Source organism: Paramormyrops kingsleyae, chromosome 3 (genome assembly GCF_048594095.1).
Source record: "Paramormyrops kingsleyae isolate MSU_618 chromosome 3, PKINGS_0.4, whole genome shotgun sequence".
Taxonomy (NCBI): domain Eukaryota; kingdom Metazoa; phylum Chordata; class Actinopteri; order Osteoglossiformes; family Mormyridae; genus Paramormyrops; species Paramormyrops kingsleyae.
This window is the reverse complement of record NC_132799.1, coordinates 28,889,214-28,900,385: the sequence shown is the minus strand read 5'-3', so window position 1 is coordinate 28,900,385 and position 11,172 is coordinate 28,889,214.

The following is an 11,172-nucleotide window of genomic DNA, read 5'->3' as shown; positions in this document are numbered from 1 at the left end:
TGCTGAAATATACCACGTCAGTTTCATCGTGTATTTTTAACTTTCAGTGTTTCACTGCTGTCTTTAAACTCCAGTATAATACGCGCGCCTTCGGACCAAATCTAGGAGCGCATAAGCGGCATGGTTTCTAAAGCGAGGCTTCTAACATGCAGAGTAAAAATGTTTCATTTTAACTTCTTCCTATACTAACTAAATTGTAAGTTTGACACACTCGTGCCTGGTTCAGATGGTTGACGCACAATGTAAAATACCAGACATGTACTTAAATGCATCATTTTATTTTATTCATGTTGAATTTTAACCCGACCGTAGATAGTGAGTAAGGTTAACAGGCATATGGATATTTTAAGAATGGAAATGCGCCTTTTTACACCATAAACTTCTGCCTATGCTTTGAGTGAGGTATACAGTGTCATTAAACCGTGCATTTACAGCCGCATGCCTGTCTAGCTGCCAGCAGCCACCGCAAATAGCCGAGCACTTCTGCGCCACCGGCTTGCATTTTGCAGCGGCGGGGGACACGCAAGCGTGCAGTATGCGCCGTAGTAAATAGGAGTTGTTAATGATCCCTGTCCATAGCTACCGGCCGGTTACGTACTAGAAGGGGTTTACACCACATTCAACCATTACACGTGCCCCGCCATTGATGTGCTGCACCGACACAAAATGGCGGAACACGAAAGCCAAATATACTAGACCCCATTTTGTAGAAGTTACAAATGCTGAAATTAGCCGTGTAACAAGTGAGCCACACGGCGACGGTCCGCTCCGCACGGCGTCCAGGAAAGAGCAAATATCGTGCAATGGGGCGCCCCTGTCACTGAATTAGGCGCGCTGCGGCATTAGGCGTTAGTAGGCGGATTCACTTCTGCCGAGATGAACGTTAATATTCACCCCTCGATCGAATGGTTTGCGATGAGACGCTGGGCTAGCCTGTCACTTGATATTTATCAGTTTATCAAGTTGTTTACAGACATTTAAGATTTTAAAACGGAGTTCAATTTTCTCGAATTGTAGCTGGGAGGTAGCACACGGAGCGGACAGATTAGCATGCCGGAGCATATCGCCAGGATAGCTTTAGTTCACCTGAAATGTTAAATTCGTTCCAAAACATAATTTCTTAAATGTAAAACATTTAGATAAATAATCCCATTTTACTTCCGGAAATCGCACACATGCTACTGAGCAGCTAGCGAATTGGTCCATACGGGTACTAAAGCCGGGGTTCGCTGAGCATTGATGATTGGAGCATAATGAAGGTGGTTCTTGTTAAATAGGACATTCATTTGTATGATCAAGTGCAATGTGTACAGTGTATTATCAATGTTCCAATTAGCCGTTAAAATTTCCTCCACTTTTTCTTCTGACTAATCGAACCTTTTATTATTTATTATTATTTAAATGGAGATAGTGAACTCCAGTAAGCCCGACCTAGTTTTTTTTCGTTCTTTCCTTTTCTTTCTCTCTCTCTCTCGCTCTTTCTTTTTTTCCTTGATTAATGTTTTTGAACTGCACATACAACACAGTAGCTCCGTTTTCATCTAATTGTATGCTGGATTCAAAGAAGGTCCTTGACCGAAATATTGCAGTGCGAGAGTAATGGACTGTTGATGCATTGGGGGGGGGAAGCTGAAGAGGAATACTGACGACGCAATAACAGAAATATCTCTTTCTGAAGATAAAATTTTGATTTTTGAACCTATTTTGAATTGATCGCTCCGTTCACCGTATACCACGTGTAACACCATCGTTGTCGTTTTTGTAACATTATCAAGAAGTCCAATTCATGTACTGCAAAGTGCAGCAGAGAGGTTTTCATGAACAGTGAAACGTCCCTGAATTAAGTGTTGGATGAGAAATGCAGAAAAAAATGCAGTGAAACCATTTTCCACCCACCCATCCATCCATCCATCCATCCATCCATCCAGCTTCCAATCATGCATCCTGGAGTGCAGAAGGCAGGCAAACACCCTGAACAGGATGCCAGTCCATCATAGTTAACATACACGCATGCTCAAACATTATGGCAAATTACCAGATGCCAGTTAGCCTAAATCCATGTGTTGTAGAAAGAAACCAGAGGAAAAGCAGGCTAAACCCAGGAGGTGTGAGGCATCAGCGCTATCCACTGAGCCACCATGCTGTCCTGAAATCAATTTAAAGGTAAGAAATAGAACATAAAACTGATTTTTCAAATGGGATGGTATATTGTTTAATGAGCCATGAAATGACAGGCTATGAAGCAATGGGTTACAGCGCAGTTAGGTTTGGCTTCTTTCATTCCATTTCCAAAGCAATGTTTTTGTTACACGATGCTTGTGTTCGGTTTTATGATCAGTACAAAAACACTCTATACAAGCCTGGTTTAATTCTTCACTTAATTTTTCTCCATGTCTTTCATTAGGTATATGTGTAGTTTGTTAGGTATACCTGCTTGTTAATGTAAACAGCTGAATGCATACAGCACACAGGCTAGGGCAAGAGGTTCTGCTGCTGTTTAACTAAGCAGAAGAACGACTGAGAAGTCTGTTCTAAGTAATTTTGAATGTGTTGTGATTGTTGGTGCCATATGCGTTGGATTCAGCATCTCAGAAACAGTCTCCCTCCCGGGATTTTCACACACCGCAGTGTCTAGGATTTACAGAGAATGGTGTGATGAACAAAAACACCCAGTCAATGGAAGTTCTGTGGCCAAAAACACCTTGTTAATGAGACCGGACAGGGGAGACTGGCCAGACTTTTAAAAGCTAACAGGAATGCCGCAATTTGACAAGTAATAGCTCAGTACATCACTGGTGTGCAGAACGGCTTCTGTGACTGCACGACTCGCCTATTCTGGAGGCAGTTCTCTGAGTGGTTTCTACCTGGTACTAGCTAGACGTGTAATAAAGTGGCTGCTGAATGTATGTATGTGTGAACAAAATGCTTCTTCATCATTTTTATGAATTATAAATGACAAACTGAAACACTGTTCACTAACCTTTCACCATTATTATAACTGATTTAATATCCCTCTTTCTTCCGCTGCCTCTGCAATTGCAAAAATGCTAATAGTTATGGGATAGTTCAATGAATTATGAGTATGGTGCCATTCAGTGGTAGTGTTAAGGGTGGGCTAAAACTAGTCCTTCTAGTTAAGGTTGCCCCTAAAAATATTATTCTCAAAATTAAGGATCTGCTTAAGTAATTCAGTTAAGCATTTCTCTCAAGGGCTTCCTTCTAAGGTTTGTAGCAAATCTTTTATTACTGTCTGGTAACCTAATGAAACAACTTTCAAGAAATAAAATTATTTGTGGAGAATACACAGCTGGCATATGGTCTAAGCTTCCCCGGATTAGCTCCTGGTTCTCCATGGGCCTTGGATAAGTGGGAAATGGATTTGGATAGAGGTGTCACACGGATGCGGCTTATGGGGCTGAAGCTCCAAATGAATCCAAATGAGCCCCAAATGATTTGTATGTTTCAGTCATACTCGGTTAGAGAACCTTTGGACAGGTTAGGTGTCCGAAGGTCTGGATGTCTTAAGATCTTAGCAACGGTCCATTCTGGATAGATAGATGGATGCAAGTAGAATCTATGTATGATTTGAAACCATCAGACCTGGACAGGCCTTCTGGTATACCCAGCCTGTTTGTCTAGCCTTGGTTATCATATATATATAGAATTTAATCTCAACCATGAAATTCAGATTAATGATGCACTTCCCCTTTTGACTTTTGCCACGGATCAACTACAATGTCTGGTTAATAATTACTTCTATAGTCAAATCAGTCGCTCATGCACAATAGATAGATAGATGGATAGATAGATATCTTTATTGCCATTTGCACAGGTACAGGTCAGTACAAGTACATTGGAATTCTTGTAATTTGTTATTGTTATTAAAATTCTTGCTTATTTTTCTTTCATTAAGGACGCCAGATTTTCTGGGCATTTCTGTCGTATTTTATACTTGGAGAATCATCTGTATAAGTTGACTTCATTGGTGGGGAATACTTTTTGTGTCATGGTAGTCTGAAACACTGACACTAAACCCGCAACACTAGCAAAACAATCGTAGATTTTTCAGTGTAGTATATTATGAGATAAATGCTATGTAAAGCTGTTGTCAGCGGTGCAAACGACGGTTCGTGGGAGCCAAACGCCAGCGTTCACGCGCCGCCAGTTCAGCTGCTGGACAGCGCCTGCTCGGCACGCGCCAGCGTCAGTTAGGGCTCGCGACGGCCCTGAAGGACTGGGAAAACGCTGGGGCAGTGAAGGTTAAGTCTGCTAAACAAGGTTAGGGCAAAAGAAATGCAATATTGGTTAGAGGCATGATAATGTCACCTATGGTTTTACCATTAGAATATTTCAGAGTGAATCCTGCATGTTCCGCTAGCTTCGTGTTTATGTCCAAAACAATGTGATTGTATCTCCTTATCAGAAATCTGTATGACTCACTGCTACACACTTTCGATTATCCCGCATTATTTTTCAAAGCTACCAAGATTTTCAGATTTTTTTCTCCCGTAATTGTGCACCAAACTGCAGTAACAGTATCACTTTTACCCTGGTAATGAACAGGCTGAGATACACGCTACTTAAATATTAATGTTGAGGCCTGTCATTTGGGATGTCGGCATTACACATATTAAGTGGTTACATACCTTGCTTGCAGTATGACTACAGTTTAATTGCTCGTTGCCGTAAGTTATTCTAACCGTGGTAGCAGACCCTCTTGATGTTGAAGATCTCTTGTATCTATAGTTACTTACCAAAACCTCGATCCAAAGTCTGTTTATGCTTAGAAATATACTTTCTAGAGCTATATATTTGGGTGCAGGAATCACGTTAGTAAATTATGCCTCGTCGAAGTAGTTTTTTTCCCTGTAAAAATTTAACCTTACTTTGCTGCTTGAAATAACCTCCCTGAGCTGCTCTAAACCATAATAGCATTGGACATTTAAACCTGGTTTGTTGCTGCCATCTGGTGGCGTGAAATGGAATTATTATAAATAAACAGTTTTACAAATTAAAGTAGTCTAACAGCATAAAAACACAACTTTTTTTAGTATTTTTTAGTTGCCATCCTAATTATGCACTGCAGTAAAAAACTGTAGGGAATCAGTGTGCAATATAGTTACACATTACATTTATATATTCATACTACAATGCTTATTTTTGAGGTAATTTAGGACCATTAACGTTAAACAGCTCTTAAACCAGGTCTTGGAGGATTATGTAGGGTATGTGCAGATTTAATGTCTAACAGAATTCGATTAAACAAATCACTTTATTAATATAACTGTTTACTTTACCTGAAGCGTATCCCAGGCAATCACAGGGCATGAGGATGGGGTACATTTGCGATAGGATGCCAGTTCATCAGAGGGCACATATATGCTTATGTGCAGTCATTTGCTGCACACAATTTAGAGCTGTTAGTCTAACTGCATGTCTTTGGTCTGCGGGAGGAAATCTGCATGACATGGTAAGAACTCAGACTCTGGATGTGTGATTCAACAGTCCCACCCACTAAGACACCTTGTCGTCCTGCCAGGTTAACACCGTGTTCCAAATTCTTCTGGTAACACATTCAAGAGTATAAATACCTACAGTGTGATGATGTGGTTGCAGAGGTTTGATCAAATTGACCTAAAAATAACCAATAAATGTGACCCTTAAATTTGCCCCGCAGTTTAAATTTTCTGCCAGTTGATGGCAGTAGTTACCCTCTTTCCACTTGATGTAAGGTTCCCAAACTAAGAAATATAAAGTGCATAGTGCAATGTAGCTACATGTTTTTTCAGAATCATTTTACAGTGATTCATTGCTCACAAGAGTCTCACTTCTCAATGGTCTCAACACCATTAAAAAACAACTACAGCTAATCTGCTGTGCATGGTGTTAGATTACGTTACCCTGTAGTGTATACATGGACTAAATAGACACGCATCTGGCAGTATATATTTCAAGTCCATGCATATTGTATAAACAGTATTTATTTTATTAGTTTTCTCAGTGTTTACTGATGCACATGGTTTAATATTTTTTCTTTGTAATTTACAATATGCCATTCATTGTGAGTAAACCTTTATGTTTCATATAACATAAACACTAAATACATGTTGAAAATAAAACTGGAGGATCTATATAATATTCAGTGACAGCACCCAAAAAAACCCCACAAAATATTGTGTAATAGCATAAAATGCTTGATAAAAAATAACACAACATTCAGTGAGTTGACACTTTAGGCATGGAATTTGAAACAGATTCCACAGAAGCTAAAAAGTGAAATTGAAAGGCTGAAATTTAAGCTGATAAAACAGTGAAGTTAAACTCTAAACAGCAATTAAATGGCTATTTTCAGATTCTTGTCATCAAACTGTTTCTTTCTTGGTTTGCTCCTGTTTTGAAACGGAACACCCGTAGTGGCAACAGCTTAGAAACAATGTCCTCAGGGAATTTTTTAAGTGATCAGATAGAGCCAATCATTTTGTTTGCAAGTAATATCAGGAAGTAGCAGATTAAAGGCCATTATAAGTTCACCCCAGAGATAATTTTTGGATCTTTCATGCAAATACACAAAGCTTAGAAAATGTATTCTAGTGACCCATATCTCCAGGAAGCAAAAATAACCTGTTTTTTCAGGGTCTGTTTTTCTGTTTTTTTCCCCCAGCTGTTCAGGATAAGCGGGAATGAGCTTTAGTCATACTGAGGACAAACAAAAATACAACTGCAGTAATTAGTCCTGCGCTCAGGGAATGAGGCTTATAATCTCAACATGGACTAAAGTGGAGATATTCCCCCATGTTGTAGGGGAGTTAGGGGACTGAGGATCTGGAATCATGGCTAAATCCGAAGGTTAAATAGGTAAGAAACTGGACTTGTGGCAAAAAGGAATTTTAGAAAGAAAATTACAAAAAAATGGAATTTTACTAGAATCTTTTAATTGAAGAGTTTCCAAAATATGTAATTAAGAGTAACACCGTAACACAGTACAGTCCCAGTCCTCCTGTTTTCATTGCTCACAGGAAGAGGCTTCATTAGTCAATTAATGAGCTGTACCTCAGGATCTGATTCTGGCACAGTATGTAGTGGCTATCAGTAGTACAGTCATCACCCTCCCCTTCACAAGCACAGTAAATAACAAGCTTGTCAAAAAATCTTCCTGCCTTTATATTGAACTTTTCTGCCTGGGACAAGAGGTCAGAGGTCATTAAGAACTTTTAAGATATGTCACGTCTGAAAGGAGGTTCCCCAGGGAGTGTTTGGTTTGAGACAGTATGGTCATGGGGCAGCATGGTGGCACAGTGGTTTGCAGTGTTGCCGTCCACCTCTAGGACTGCAGTGCGTGCCTCTGCTTCTCCTCTCAAGCTTTCAGGTTCTCCCCATGTCCTTGTGGTGTTTCATCTGGGTTGTCCAATGTCCTCCCCCACTCCCAAAACATGCTGTGGTGGATGGGAGTTGCTGAATTGTGTGTGTGTGAATTAGGTTCATATTTCATTGTGGGGACCAAATGTCCCACACAATGTGATAAAAAAAAAAACCCCTGTTATTTTGACATTATGGGGACTATGTTTCAGGTCCTCACAAAGATCTATGAATGCAATCAAAAAATGAACAATTCCAAAAGTCTCGTATTTTGTTTGGCTATGGTTAAAGTTATGATTATGGTTAAGGTTAGCTTCTGGGACAGGTTCTGGACCCTGAATGGACTGCATGACCACCCTCCATAGGAAGCGTGTGTCATTTTCTGATCTTCCACATCGAGTCCAAGTGACTTAATGCTGCATAATACACATAGAATTTTATCTTAAAAATGTATTCATTTATCAAAGTGGCTTATTGCTAATAAGCACATTCTGGATTATAATGTGTTTAGGGAATTACCTCCTGTCAAAAATAGTAATCAAAATGTGTCTACAGTCCAGGCCTGCAGGGTGTGCTTTTTTTGTTCCAGCTGAGCTGTTAATTAATTGTCTTTTTGCGCTGAGCCATTGACTTAATGGATCTCACAGTTCAAATCACTGAATGAAAACTTAAGTCTGACTCGCTGTCATTTTCAGCCATAATAACTCTTCACTGTTATTTGATTGTCCTATAAATCCCCCCTTTAGTGGATTCATTATGTACATTAGAATATTTATTCGGTTTCCTTATTCAGTCCAAAACACATGGTTTAAGTGGATTGGTGCAACTAAATTGCCATTTATAGGCGCTGCAATGGACTGGCACCACATCCAGTGTACCCCTGGTCTGCTGCTCAGTTTCCCCTGGGATGGGCTCCAGAATCATCACAACCAGTATCGCCATAGGAGTTGGAGATTTATACTAGTGTCAGAATAGTATACGTTGTATTTTAATTAGCTTTGTTGCTGACATGAAAATAAACCAGCATAATTAGCTGTTTTTTTGGATTTCCAGAGAAGTTTTTCTCTTTATCTCTCTTCTGTCCAAGGCTTATATTGTCAACTTTAGTCAGAGCAGTGATTCAGCTAGCCTTCATCTCAAACAAGCGGATTACCTGACTTGGGAAGAGAATCGTCATCTTTGTCGGAAGCTGTAATCTGACACATGACAAGCTGCTGGTCTTGGCGTACAGTTCACTGGGTGACTTGGGGGTGACAGCAGACTTTCTGCTGTTTACAAGTGGTGAGTAAAAACAAGACTGCAGTTGTTGCTTTAAGGCAGATATGACTGGAAAAGCAGACAGTCAGGAAGATGGAGACTAGTATAGACATGCGACTAGAAAGTTCCCGATATGTATGTAATCTTTATGTTCATTGAGTCATGGGTCCGGGGAACCTGGGGAACAATTTTCTTGTCCAGACTTAATTTGGCAATGGACAGCTTGTGTACAGGCCTGGAATGTGGAGTTAAAGGTGAAGGGTCAGATGTTAGAAGTATGCACATTCGGAGTGCGTGGGTGCAGGGCAAGAAGGACATATGGTGAGATGAAGCTTGTCCCTACAGCCAGCTCCTTTGTGTCATCTAACTGCATCTTCAGGACTTCATTTAACAGGAGTCGGGGTCCATAGAAAATACGAGGCGTGACATCTCAGTCTTGAAGCTTGTCAGCTTTTAGGCTTTACTAGTTTGTTTTGGTTTGATTCCATTCACAGTCTCACACACTGATCATTTCTGCTGGCGCATGGGTAGCGTAACCTACTGTGTAAGGTGCCGCGGGATTCGGCAGCTGTGGATGCCCATTGGCTGCTATCTAGCACAGACAGTTTGTCAAAAAAGTACAGAGGGGTGTGTTACACTGGAGAAAAACAAAACACGCTATGGGCCTGTTGACATGTCAGGTTCAAGGAGAGGTCAGTTATGCAATGCCTGGCAGCTGCTGTTTGTCTGAATCGGTACCTCTCAGCATTTGACTTCTGGGGGGGGGGGGGTGGTTTGGGTGTGTGCATCTGTAACATGTCCAGATCCAGTTGTTACCTGATTTGATTGTGTGCTGGTTTCGAAAGTGACACTGGTGGTGGAAAATCTTGGAATCTTTCAACATTGCACAGCTTTTGGGAATTCACAGTTTGTCAACAGTCTTCTAGTCTTTGGGTGGATCCTACCTGTGATTCATTATATTGTCACCACTTAAAGGCCCTTGGAGTAATGCACTGGCAGTGCTATAATCTTGTAGTTCGGGCAAAATATTCAACCTGTGTCAGCCTGCAGAGCAGCGTGTGTCTCAGCGGGATAGGACACTGTGCCTGTGATCAGCAGGTCACAGGTTCAAATCCCAGGAACAGCTTAGTAATTTCACCACTGAGCAAGGCCCTTAACCCCCAGTTGCTCCAGAGACTGTCTGAGCCCGCTTTCTGAAAGATGTACATCGCTTTGGCTAAATGATTAAAAGAAATGTAATGTCTCATAGGAGCCTACCTGACACAGAGGGACAATGTGTGGTGTACTGTAAGTGTGGGTTATAAGGGGGCGGTGTTTAGGGGAGTGCAGTTTTATGGAAGAATGAGCCACCTGGTTCTATGGTAGACATGTGAGTCATGAACAGTGAGTGTGACAGGAAACTTACCAGGTGATTTTTAATGTGGCTCTTTGAATCTGGGTCTCACGGTGACATAATTAGACTAGAGGCTAGGTTCAGGTCCCTGGAGGGCATTTTGAGTACTTTTGCCTGAATTCTTCATATGTTATGTAAAAAGTAATCTGCCATCCATGCAATTAAATGTTCTAAACAGCCTTTGACTGGCAACAGTTTTCTTTGAAAACCTAACCATGCAAATATCTCCATAATGTCAGTATGGGAGATGATTGTATGTTAACTAGGTGGACTTGGTACACGTTCGGAACGCCAACATATGCTGTGCCAAAGCATACAAACCCTGTCACAAACAGGACTCAAAGCGCTTAGTGCAAACATCTTATTGACTTCCACAGCTGACAGTCAAACAGACCTCTCTCAGTCCCACTATCAAAACATAACTTGGTTATAATAAACCCAACTGTTTGCCTAGATCTTCTTGTCTTCTATACAGTGTCCAACCTGCACTGCACTGCGGTAAAGTCAAAGAGAGCAACGGCCAGCTGGGCACACAAACATTGTGCCTGGAGCAGGTATCCATACACATGTTCTGCTTTCTTCTGTGCTTCTCAGTACAGCCATCTTGTTATGTGACTGTGGTCATCGTAGCTAACCCATCGTCCATTCAAAGTGACAAGGACATAGGGATCATCTCTTCTGAATATTGTGTTTAATGATGAACTCCTTATTGGGAAGACTGGCCACTCATCTACTTTGGCAGCTGTATGTGCCTCTTTTGACCTTGATCTAACCGTCATGTGGTTATAGCCCCCTGCTAAGCTTATTAAAAAAAACATCTTAGACCCGGAAGTGAGGAACAGGTCCATGCACATGTAAATACAGCAGCAGAAGCTGACGTCACAGTAAAATGATTCACATCATTTTAGCTCTGCGGGTTAGGACTCTGTGCCCATAACTGGAAGGTCACTGATTTAAATCGTGTGGCTGGCAGAGTGATGTCACTGTTGGACCCTTGAGCAAGGCCCTTAGCCGGACTCTGCTGTCTTATTATCACTGACATGTTGTTTTGGACAAAAACATATGCTAAGTAAATTAATGTAAACATATGAAGGGATTTTATGTTGCTTTATCACTTCTAGGTTGCAGTGACTTCTTGTGGGGAAATTGCACAAACCTTTGGTCAG